The sequence below is a fragment of the Mirounga angustirostris genome, unplaced genomic scaffold (assembly GCF_029215605.1).
Source record: "Mirounga angustirostris isolate CCGP_5_RB_7025 unplaced genomic scaffold, mMirAng1.0.hap1 SCAF_18, whole genome shotgun sequence".
Taxonomy (NCBI): domain Eukaryota; kingdom Metazoa; phylum Chordata; class Mammalia; order Carnivora; family Phocidae; genus Mirounga; species Mirounga angustirostris.
Window position 1 is genome coordinate 432,927 of NW_026991726.1, and position 11,804 is coordinate 444,730.

Here is an 11,804-nt window from a genome sequence, read left to right on the forward strand (position 1 = left end):
TGTATCCCCGTCCCCCTGTCCAACTTGTGTGTCTGATCTGGTGTCTGTATTCACAGGTGTGTTTGTGGCTTCCCCGCCTCCAGGGTCCATGAGGAAACCAAAACATCCCTTCCTCCTTCCTACTTCCAGTCCAAAGTAAAGAAGCTGAAGGTGGTGTCCTGGGTCCTCTCTCACCCCTTCCTGTGTGGGGGGCTGCAGACGCCAGCAATAACAGCACAATCCCAACCACCACCAGCAGCCAGGGCCCTAACCGGCTCTCCCCGAGCAGCTCAAAATTGGTTCCTCTCAAGATGCAATTTCTTCTTCAGATCAGTCCTCCAACTATGGCTGCCTGGAGGACATAGGATGTGGAAGACAGTGCTTCAGGGGCAGGCCCAGCACCCCAATCTCTGCTGCTCCCCTAGGCCAAAGAGGGCGTCAATACATGTCTACACTGGGTTGGGGGTCCCACATCAGCCTCCACCTCCAGATCTTGACACCAAAGGCCCACACTGCTCAGATTCTGCCCCCAACTGGGTTGTATCCTCAGACTCTCCTGGACATCCAGGGCCTTGCCCAGCAGGGTTCTAGCTTTTGGCATCCCAGAGACACATGTTACTCACCTCCAAGCTGTGACCACCCCAGAATGTACATCCAGGCCAGCCAACAGTGTCACATCCCAGAACAAGTGTTACCTTAGGACCAGCCCCTCTCCCAAGCCAGGCCAGCTGACACAGTGACACCCCCACCCCCACCCCAGACCTGTGACAGGGCAAGGTCCCAGGCCCCAGGTGGATGGCACTGTCCAGGGAGGAGACCTTTACAGCCTAGGCTGTCCCCAAGACCTGAGAAGAAGCAGCTCCAAGATAGGGAATGGTCAGGTCCTGCATGCAAAGAGCGGAGGGCTGCCCCAGGATTCCCACCCAAAGCGAAGTCTCCCCTATTTGCCCCTGCGGGGGCTCACTCCTGCACACTGGCAGGGTTGAGGTTAGGACTCTGGATCCTAGAGAACAGGCACAAGCTCCACAGGGGAGAAGGAAGACCCAAAGCCCCAACTTTTCTCCCCCATCTCACCATCGGGGAGGATATTCGACAGCCCGGACAGTCGCAGATCGGAGGGTGCACCTGCAGAATCCCCTTGGACATAAGCGTCTTCAGACTTTTTCCTGTGAGGAGAGCCGAGGCAGGACCGGTGAGAGAGCAGGGCTGGGGCACAGGTAGAGCCGGCGCGCACGGGCGCGCTTTCGGGGCGCAGTAAGCTGCAAGGCCGTTTCCCCCTCCTGGCACGTGCAGGAACATCCAACTTCCGAACCCGCTCCCTGGCCCTGCCGCCCCCCACACCCTCGCGGACGCCGCGGGGTTCTGCGGAGCTCAGAAACTCACGATCCCGGCAAGCGCCGGCCCCTGACCAAGGGCGGCCTCCTCCCCGCCCCCTGCGTCCCTCCTCCCGCTCTCCACCCTCTCTCCAAGCCGGTCCGGGGGAACTGGGAACAGGGTTCACGAAGGTCGAGCCTGCGCGCCGGTGAGCGGCGCCGCCGGGACCAGGGCTGTGTCTGAGCCCTCAGCGGGAGGAGGGCGGCCACAGCAGAGCCGCGAGCCTCAAAGCCCAGCGCGACGGGGTCCCCAACTTTCTAAGGATCCCCCACCCCCGCCCCTGTCGCTCGCTGCGCTTCCCCCGTTTGCCTGCTCTGGCGCCCTCGCAACGCGCCCTCGGAGCCAGACTCCTGAATGCTCTGAGCAGGCTGCTCCCAGCCCCGCCGCCGTGCCAGCTCCGCGCGCGCCCCCGCCCCGACGCGCGCCCCCGCCCCGACGCGCGCCCCCGCGGCCCCCACCTACCCACGACACCCCTACACCTTCCCTTGCCTTCCAGCAACTCGCACCCGCACCCCGGCCGCCCGTGGGCCCCTCTACTCCCGCTGGAACCTGGTGGCTCCCCGACCCGGGAGGGAAGTGGGGTCCCGCCCAGCCGGCCTCCCGCCGTCTCCCGAGTTCCCCTAAACTTCCCCTGGGCCACACAGCCCAGGAATCCCGCAAAGACCTTCCGAGTGGGAGGAGGGGCCGGCTCGTGTGCAGCCGGGAGCCCAGAGCACCGCGGCTCAAGCTGAGGTGGCGGTGGAGGCCGAGGGCGCTCTGCTCGGGTCCAACAAGGCGACCGTGCTGGGGGCGGGGGGGGGGGGGGGAGGGAGTGTCCCTGCGGCAGCCCCAGAGTCGCAGCGCCCTCTCCGGGCGGAGATGGAGTCTCCCGGGTGGCAGAATGAGGGGGTCCGGACCCAGGGGTCCTCGGGGAGCAGAGGGGAGGGACCGTAGCGGCCTGCGCCCCCGCCGCGGCCGCACCTTTGTGGCGGATGCTGCGCTTCCAGTCCTTGGCCGTCTCTCGGCCGCTGACGAACTGGAACTCGTTGGGTGTGAGCCACTCGCCGCGGTGGCGGATGGACGGACCCTTGCTGCCTTGGCAGTTTGCGCACGGAGAGCAGCGCGCGGTGGGCGCCGCGCTCCACCTCGATGCCCGGCTCGCCGTTGTCCAGCAGCGGCTGGAAATCGGGGCCGCGGCCGCAGTGGCTGAGACGCGTTCCAGGGCCAGAGGGCCCCGGGGCAGGTGGAGGTGCGGGGCGGCCTTGTGCAGGCTCAGGTAGGCGCGCGGGGAGCGGAGTGGTGGAGCCCACAGCGCCTCGTAGCCAGCGGTCGCGGCGGGCAGCGAGGCGGCCGGGGGCAGGGCGGCCGCGGCCGGCAGCGGTGTCGGGTAGCCTGGGAGCGGCGGCAGTGGCAGTGCGGCCCGGGTCGGATGGAAGGTGGCCAGAGCCAGGGCCCGGTCTTCGCGGCCTGGGAGCTCCTTCTTGACCGCTGGCGTGACGGCCGGTGGCCTTGTAGCCTGGCTCTCCGCCGCCGGCGCCACTTGCTCGGGCCTGGGCTGGCGTTGGGTCTCGAGGGCGGGGGGCCCGGGAGTCTCCCGGCCACGCGCGCGCCCTACCCGCTACTGCGCCCCGGCACCTGCGGCCGCGCCGCCCGCCGGGCCACCACGGGCCGCTTCTCGGCCGGCTGCCGGGGCCTTGGCTGCCCGAGACATGGTGCTGCGGGAGCTCCTCTCGATCCCCTATCGACCTGCCGAGCGCCGCAGCCCCGGGGCCCCAGGGCTCCACAGGACCCTGGGCCACCTGCGCCCGCGCCCCCTGGGGCGGCCCCGCTCGCTGGTCCGCCCGCAGGGCCCAGCCGGGCAGTGGAGTCCAGAAGTCTCTGGCCCTGCGCCCCGCCCCGCCCGGGGGTCCCAGGCCCCAGCCCCACCTCGCCGCCCCGGCGCCCCGGCTGCGCACCCGCGTACACTGGGGCGCGCCCGCCCGGCAGGGACTTGGGAGACTCCCGCCGCCACCGCCGCCACAACTTGGCCCATTTAAATGGCCCGGGCTCGGCGGGCGGGCGGGCGCGGGCTCCAGCAGGGGGTGCGTGACGGCCGACTGGGCTCACACGGCTGGCGGCGGGGGCGGTGGGACAGGGCTGCGCCCCTGCCCTATTTCCAAGCGCGCAAGGGTGTGCGAAGGAGCGTACGCTAGCGAGAAGCTGCGCGCCCCGACCGCGCCATCGTTGAGGGAGTCATGGGGCGCAGCTGGGAGCCCCGGACTACACTTGGGGAGGGGGCGGGCCCAGGACCGAGAGTGGGCTCCTGGCGCAGGAGGGACCTGTGATTAGGAGCGGCCCGCTGGCCTGGCGGTTCTGGGTAGGAGTGTTTTCACAGCGGCGGTGGGTGGTGGGCATCAGTGTCGGGCGTGGGTGGTCTCCTCTGCATCTGCAGGGTGTGAGGCTGTGGGTTTGTGGTGTGTGGCCTCTGCAAATGTGTTGGGGAGGTTTCATGTTCTGTGAACAACACGACAACGATGCTGTCAATAACCGCCACCTTACTACTCTGCACTTTACATGCCTTAGTTCACTTGATCGTCTCAATATGAGTTTTCCTCATTATTCTCATTTTATAGATGAGGAGGGTGAGACACAGAGAGGTCAAGTAACTCTCCTGATGTCATACAGCTGTTTTAAATCCAGGCTCTCTGACTCCAGGACAAACAATATCTGAGCCATGCTGTGGGGCAGGAAGGTGGGCTAGACGCAGTCTGGTTGAGGGATGGAAGATGTGGGGAGGAAGAGGGGCCGATGAGTGCGAGATTGCACACTTGAGCACATTTCTGTTCCCTAGTATGAGCCAGTCTGGGGAAGAGAAACCCTCTACACTCATGTCCACTTTGGTGCCTTGAGGAAGCAGGTCAGCCTTGGCCCAGTCCTGGCATGAGGGTGGCTTGTCCCTTGGTGTTCAACTCCCATCTCCCTGCAGGCCAGCATGCCAGCCTTGCAGTAGAAGCATTAGGAAGAGAAACAGAAACCTACTAATAGCTGATGAGACAGGTTTGTCTTTCTCTGATGTGTTATTCTGAACAAGCTAGAAAGTAGCCTCAGATCCCATCCCAGCGCCTAGACCCCCACTGAGATGCATTTGGCAAGGCATTTTTGTGGGCATCTCTCTGACCAGGCTCTGGGGGGTTGAGCTGGACCACAGGCGTGCTTGCATGAGCACCTTGTGCAAGGGAGTGATGGAAGTGAGGGAGCACCCCACCCTCACCCACCTCCTCCCAGGCACCTGCACCAGCTGGGCATGAGCCTGACCACTGGCTCCTGCTCTGCTCTCCCTTGCTGATGCACACTGCCAAGATCATCTGCAACCGAGGCACCAGCCAGCCCCAAGACTGACTCGGGGAGCAAGGTCTGGGCTGAGACCAGGAACGTGTCTGGGAACCTATGCACCCAAACCTCTGTATCCCCCTTCTGCTCTACTCTTTGTCCATCTGCCTGCTGGGATTTAAGGGGCCAGGTGTGAATGTGGGTGTGAAAGTGAGTGGTCCTCTATGGTGTGCCACCCTCAGCCCAGTTGCTCTCCGTGCAAACTGGACACCTGCACATGCCTGACCCTAGGTGCACACTCACCTTCTGTGGTCCGCGTCTTGCTCTCAGGTGTGCTCCCTCCATGTCTAATGGATGCAGGAGGCTGTTCCTGCCCAAGAGCCAAGGCCCACAGAGGAGCCATCATGCTAAGCTGTGGTCATGGCACAGTGTGGAGAGGTTATCAGGGCTCAGCGTGAGGCCAACTGTCCGGCTACAGCCCTGACACCGCTTTCAAGAGATGGTCCCCTCCACTCAGCTCTTCTCATGTTTGCCTGCACCTATTCACTGACCCTTAGGCCTCCTAACCCCTGACCTTTAAACTGAGGTTTGGGGAGGGAAGGCTAGTGCAGTTTATCTCTAGATCTGAGAAGGTACCATGTAGCCTGTGGAGGGGGCCTCCCTTCCCTTCTGCAGGACCACCCTTGACTCACCCCTGACTTCTTTCATCCTGAACAGGCCCACAGTGGTGAAGGAGGGGCAAAGAAGGCCCCAACTCTGGCTTTCGGAAGTGGAACCCAGCTGGCAAGGTAAGGGGGCTAAACTAACCTAGCTCACCCAGCCTAACCTCCATGCTACTATCTGGTTCCACCTCTCTCTGGAGGATCAAGGGGCTTCCTAAAATGACCATGACTGGGTTCAAAGCTCCCTGCAGGACCCCTTCTCCTCCAAGGGCCACACCCTGACTTTCAGGAGACCCCCTTCTAGGGCTTTGGCTGATCAGTTCACCCCTACCCCCACCCCTACCTGTTTCCCCCTCTTCATGGGAAGTAGACCTCTCTGCCCACAGGATCAGAGCCACTTTCCCACAGGGATCAGGCATCCTTACTCCTGGGCATTCTACCCCTGCCACAAGGATCTGCTCACTTTCTTCCTCCTGTCCACCTGTGTCCTGGTTTGGCACCTGCTCTGCGCTTCTGACTGGAGCCAGAGGTCAGAAGGACAGAATTTTGGCTCTAGAACCTCCCCCCGCCTGGAGTTCAGGCCTGGCGGCACCTTCCTTGGGAAACGCAGGTGGGAGCGGCTGCCCAAACCCCTCCTCCGGCCCTCAGAGGCCCCGCCCCTGCCTTCCTCGTGGCCATGGGGCGGCCCCCTCGCTGCTCGAGGTCCCCCCGCTGGGGGCCCTCTGCCGCTGGGCGGAGGCCTGAGCCCCCGCCGCCGCCATGGCCGCCGCCGCCACCAGGGAGGGGGAGGGGGTCATAAATAACCTGCTGGGCAGCTTGGCCCTGGCGGTGCAGAAGGTGACCCGAGACATCGGGGAGTGCGCAGGGGCGGCCCGCAGACCCTGCTGCCCCCAACCCGGGCTCGGCCAGCCTTGACCGCCTCTTCTGGAGCTCTCCGACCCAGTCCACGACTGGCGCTCCTGCCAGTAGCCTCGCTCCCATCCTGGAGGGCCTGCCTACCCCCATCTCCAGACTGTGCCCCTTAGAGCCCCTTTTCATCCATTCGTTCACCAGTCATTTATTGAGCACCAGATGTGCAGCCCCAGGGAGAGGGATCCCGAGGTGAGGCTGGGAGATGCAGAGGAAAGCAGTGTGTCTCTGGACCTCAGGTGCATCCTTGGGCCTGCTCCCTCAGCCTAGTCTTCCTGAGCTCATCCAGGGTGACTGTCAGGGTGGGAGAGCAGGCCCAGACATGCCAGGCACGCGAAGGCATGCAGGGACAGCCCACACAGGTGTGAGCACAGCTGACACGTCTCTGAGGAAGTACATCCTTGTGTACACGTCCGTGTCCTCAGGCAAGCACCCGAAGCCAGCAACAGATACATACGACAGGGTACATTCTCAAAAGCGCAGGCGCAGGACAGGGGCTTGCACGGATGCTGACATCTTGACCACACACGTGCACGGACAGTGTATGTGTTCACGTACAGCACAGCCAGAGGAAGGACACCAAGACCTGTGCAAAAACATCCGTAGACACACAGGCCTGCACCATGGGCTCCATTTGGATACAGCTGTCATATCTAAGACAGCATGGCTGGGGCAAGGGTCTGGTTTAGGAAGGGTTAACCTGTGAGGTCAAAGGTCGGTGGTGAGTCAGCTGGGGCTCCCCCAGACTCCCTGCAAGAGTGGCAGGAGCTTCCAGGAGGAATGTGTCTGTTTCCAGCTGCAGGTCAGACACAGGAGGGGCTGCCCTGCGAGGACATGCCTTACCTTTGGCCAGTCCCGAGCTGGCGGCAGGCCATGCCGTCTCCGTCTCAGGAGTAGAGATGTTTCAGAGCCCAGTCTGTTCACTGACCTTAACATATGCCATTTAAAGGAGAAAGAGATAGGACCTAGGGTCAACCTTACATTCTCCCGTGGGTGTGCAGACTTGGGGCACCCACAGGGCACACGCTGCCGGAGAGCACTGGTTACACGATACTCACCTGCTGTGTTACACAGAAGTTGGGACACACACACACTTTCTCAGACACAAATACAAGGACACAAATGAGCTCAACACACAGGGTGCGCTGGGTACACTGATGTCGTACAGAGGAAGTTGCTGGTCTGGCAACATGGGTCGGAGTCTGGCTACCACTGGCTCTGCTTGCTTGGCCCCTCTTGAGGAGGGACGAAGACACCCACTTGCTGGCATCACTGGGGACAGAGAGCAGCACCTGCCCCAGAGCAGCCTGCCGGGGGCTGTGGACCCTTCTTGGCCAGGGTTATGCCGAGGTAGGCTGACACAGGTGGTAAGGACGGCAGACTCTGCAGGGGCCTGAGATTTCGGTCCTCCTGGCTAGCCACTGAATGACCCAGTCTTCGCTGCCCTTCTTTGGACCTTAGTTTCTCCATCTGAAAAATGAGATAGGGGCTCAAAATCTGTGGGTTCCCTTTGGCTCAGAGGAGAGCAGTCAGGGTAAGATGTGGCTACATGTGCCCTGGTCAGCACGGTGAGGCAGGCCTGGCACACCCTAGATGCTTTCTCCATAAATGGGCCCAGAGTGCAGGACCTGGGGGGTCCACTCCAAGGTAGGGCCAAGTAAAGGGCAGGAGCAGAGTCTTCCAGGGCCCCTCGGGACCAAAGAATCTATCCCAGTGAATGGGCATGAGGGCTGGTGTCACCCCTTTCTCTCCCTGTCGACACTGCCAGCCTACTGCCTGGACATGGCTTAGGGTGGAAACGGGGTTGGGGGGACCCCCGGACGCAGCTGGTGCCCTGCTGGGTGGATGTGGGTGCCAAAGCCCCACGTGGTCCTCATCCCTCATGGCACAAGCCTCTGCAGCACCAGTCACCCCCTCTTTCAGATGTCAGGTCAGGGAGATGACCAGAGTGGAGTAGTAGAGCTGGGTGCAGCACGCAGACTCAGCTCCAGTCCCATTACACCCCTACGTCCCAGGAATGTGCCAGCAGGGGCTGAGTGTGAGAGACGAGGAGACCCTTACCTGAGAGTGTAGGGTTTCCTGTGTGCTCGTGTGTGTCCATACTGTGTGCTTATATGTGAATGTGCTTCCCTCCTCCTGTGACCACAGTCTTGCTGTCCACATCAGCTCATAGTCAGCGTAGATCCCACATGAAGGCCTTAGGGACCCACGCTCCTCATTGTGGGGGTATAGGCCCTGGAGGGTCAATCCCAACTCGGCTGGTCACATGTGTACTCTTTGCATGGTCAGCTGTCTTGGCCTGGGCAGACCTGTGACCACAGTCCTGATAGAGACATTAGGAGGTGCTGTCCTCAGAGTCGTAGGGCAGCGGTCAGGCTCCCATGGGGGGGAGTGGGTACTGGGGGAGGAGTGGGCTTGGATGTGGGAGGGGCCTTGGAGTTGAGCATGATGAGCATGATGGGGCAGAATGGGCTCCCGTGGGCTCTCTGCCAGGACTGCCAGGTGGAAGTTGAAGGAGAAGAGGGGACATTCAGGTGGGGACCCTCAGCACAGAAAGCCTGGAGGCAGAGGGAAACGGGAGGTGAGGGGTCAGTTGGTGGAGGGCTAGGAGGGTGGGAGGCTACAGCTGCTGTCTCCAGGCCCAGCTCTGAAAGACTCCCAGGCTGCACAGGGAGTCCAGACTGGCTCTGGGAGCAACTGTTAATACGTTGGACTTCCTGCAGAGTGTGAGCTCCCTATGAGCAGGACTTTTGTTTTCTGACATACCCACGTGTCAGCATTTGAGGGCTGCATACAGGGGTCCATCCTGGTGTGGCCCACTCAGCCCAGCTTGGCCTCCCTGCCCTGGGGAAGCCCCATCCCTGCTCACCTCTTCTCCCAGCACCTGTCCACTGGGCTTCTGCCCAGGCAGGACTCTGAATACCCTCCTGTCCCCAGAAGATTCTCAAGAGTTTGGCCACAGGCATCCTCTTCATCAGAGAGAGAGAGAAAAAGTTCTCAAGCCTCTTGGCAAGGCCTCATCCACTATGCTGCAGCAGGATTGCAACTCTGCGCCTGCCTGCGCTGGGAGGAGGGGTGGTCTGGGTGTACCTCACACACAGTCCCACCGTCAGGGCCACCAGGAAGACCAACAGTCACTTTGACGGCATGGATTTGTCGCCTCAAGAAGTAGCAAGCCGAGGTGGTCAGTGAATTCACGATTTCACGAGTCCAGCCCAGGCTGGCTGTTTGAGGTCATCGACTTAGCCTGACCCCATCCAAGGCCCGGTCCTCCTTGCCAGTGGGCCCATCCCTCCAAGGGCTGGTTGAGTTGGTCACATCCCTGTGGGGTGCCCCGAATGCACTGACATCTGTGAGTGCCTGTCTGGGTGTGAGTTTCCTTTATTTTTATTATTTTTAAAGATTTACTTATTTGGTGGGGGGAGGGACAGACAGAGAGGGAGAGGGGAAGCAGACTCCATGCTGAGTGGGGAGCACAATGCGGGTGCCCAATCTCATGACCCTGAGACCCACCTGAGCCGAAACCAAGAGTCAGACACTCAACCAACTGAGCCACCCAGGCACCCCTGGGTGTGAGGGTTCCTTTATTACTGCAACCCACTAAGTCCTCCATGGGGTCAACTCACCATCTGCGCGGAGTGGCCCCGCACACTGTGCCATGAGAACAGGAACTCTGTGATGCCCAACCGTGTGAAGTTATGCACAGTGCCCCAGGTGCAGTCTCAGAAGTGGGCAGGCTGAAGAGCACAGTCTGGTATGGGCTGAGACCCTGAGCAGAGCCCATCGGCAGAGGCCAGACCCACACCTACCTCCGGCAGGGGAGGGGCAGCGATTCCAGGGCTCTGTCCAAGGCCACAACCTGGCACTTTCTCCGGGGCATTTAATAGTCCCAGGTTGGCCTTGGGGGCCTTCCCACCTGCAGACTGGCTAGGCTGCTTGGGGGCCTGGGGGAAGTGGGAGCAGAAGAGGCAACCGGAGGGACTGGGGCTGGTCTGAGGGGGTTTTACCTCTGCATAGAGGAATATGGGCATCCCCAAATGTGGAGTCCTCATGCCCTGCTCAGGACAAAGGATCCTGACCTTTGATGCTCTGTGTACATGCAGATGCTAACAGAGGTCAGCGTGCTATAGACCCCTCCCAGGAGAACAGACAGACCATTCTTCCAGACTGGGTGGCCTTGCCAAAATATGAGTCTGCCACATGTCGGCAGTTGAGTAACTGTGTGTCTAAGGTCCAGCAGGTATATGTGGGCTCCTGAGCTCCCGGGGCCTCAGAGACGTGACAGGGTGATTCATGACTGGTGAGGGGCAAAGCCAGAACTCCTGCTGGGTTATCCCATCTTCCATCCAGGAACATGGTCCTCAGCGAATTGTCAGCTTCTGCTTGATAGCGTGATTTTGGCCTCAATACATTGGGATTTTTCTTAGTGCTTCTAGTTGACGCCTTGCTATGTATTAGATGGGCTTCACTCATGGGCACATGCCCTGAGACCATCCCCTCAGATCAGCCTCGCCTCTCATTCCTGCCTCACCCACCCCTCAAACATAGGCTGGGTTGAGGGGTAGATGAGTGGGGGGATGGACTGATGCGTGAATGAGTGGATGATGGGTGACTGGGTAAGTGGGTGGGTTCTACACTAGGCACTCTTCTCTTTCATAAGACTTCTGTGGTTTCCTTTACAGACTATGAACCTGAGTCTCTAGCTTCAGTCCAGACACTCAAGATAAGCAGGTGGGAGCAGGGCCAACATCACCACCAGGCACAGAGAGCATAGAACCTGGATCCCTGGTGCTTTTAGAGACGACAAAGACATTTTACTTTAATTTCCCTTAAAACCAGAAGGAAGAAAATAATATAATAGCCTGCCCTGTGCATCCACCCCACAGCCCCCTGAGTCTTTTTCCTACCGCCATGCTGTCATCCCCATCTCGCTCGCAGTCCCTCAGAGAGCAGGCACCATACTCCTCCCCATTAGCCAATCAGCAAACCTCATATGTGCTCCCTTCTAGATCCCTTTCCTTCAAATACCTAGTCTGGCCCCTCTCACCTATGATATTTCTGTGATACTCCCAGACTCTGCCCCCACTCATCCAGTACCTGATGGGCACATCTGGCCAACTTGCTCTCCAGGGGCTCCTTTGGGAACAGTCTGGGACCCTTGGCCTCCAGGCCTTGCCTCCGCCCGTGGGCTCAACTTCCTGTTTCCCTGTCTTCTTCAGTGTCTGAGCATGGCTGAGTTGTTGCCTTTGCCCAGGAGCGTCACTCCCTAATATCACTATTCTGTGGCCCCGTTACCACTTGTGTAGCAACTTCTGCATTTGGGAGTCCTTTCCTCCATTGAAAAATTTTAAATTATATTTTATAACCCTATTGATATAAAGACAAATATAATCCATGATAGATATATTATTTAATCTTCATTATTATTATATTATTTTTTTTCCTTCTGGTTTTAAGGGAAATCAAAGTAAAATGTCTTTGTCGTCTCTAAAGGCACCAGGGATCCAGGTTCTATGCTCTCTGTGCCTGGTGGTGATGTTGGCCCTCTCCCACCTGCTTATCTTCAAGACTTACAGCAGCAACCCCTCCTCC

At 60.1% G+C, this 11,804-nt stretch overlaps 1 long non-coding RNA gene across 1 annotated transcript; it reads left to right on the forward strand.

The window, feature by feature from the left end:
- The first annotated feature begins 1,059 nt into the window (after positions 1 to 1,059).
- LOC135363072 (uncharacterized) lies at positions 1,060 to 11,385 on the forward strand. Its single transcript, XR_010408794.1, has 3 exons — positions 1,060 to 1,171; positions 5,359 to 5,429; positions 10,895 to 11,385. It is a non-coding gene; the product is annotated as an uncharacterized LOC135363072 (long non-coding RNA).
- The last annotated feature ends 419 nt before the right edge of the window (positions 11,386 to 11,804 follow it).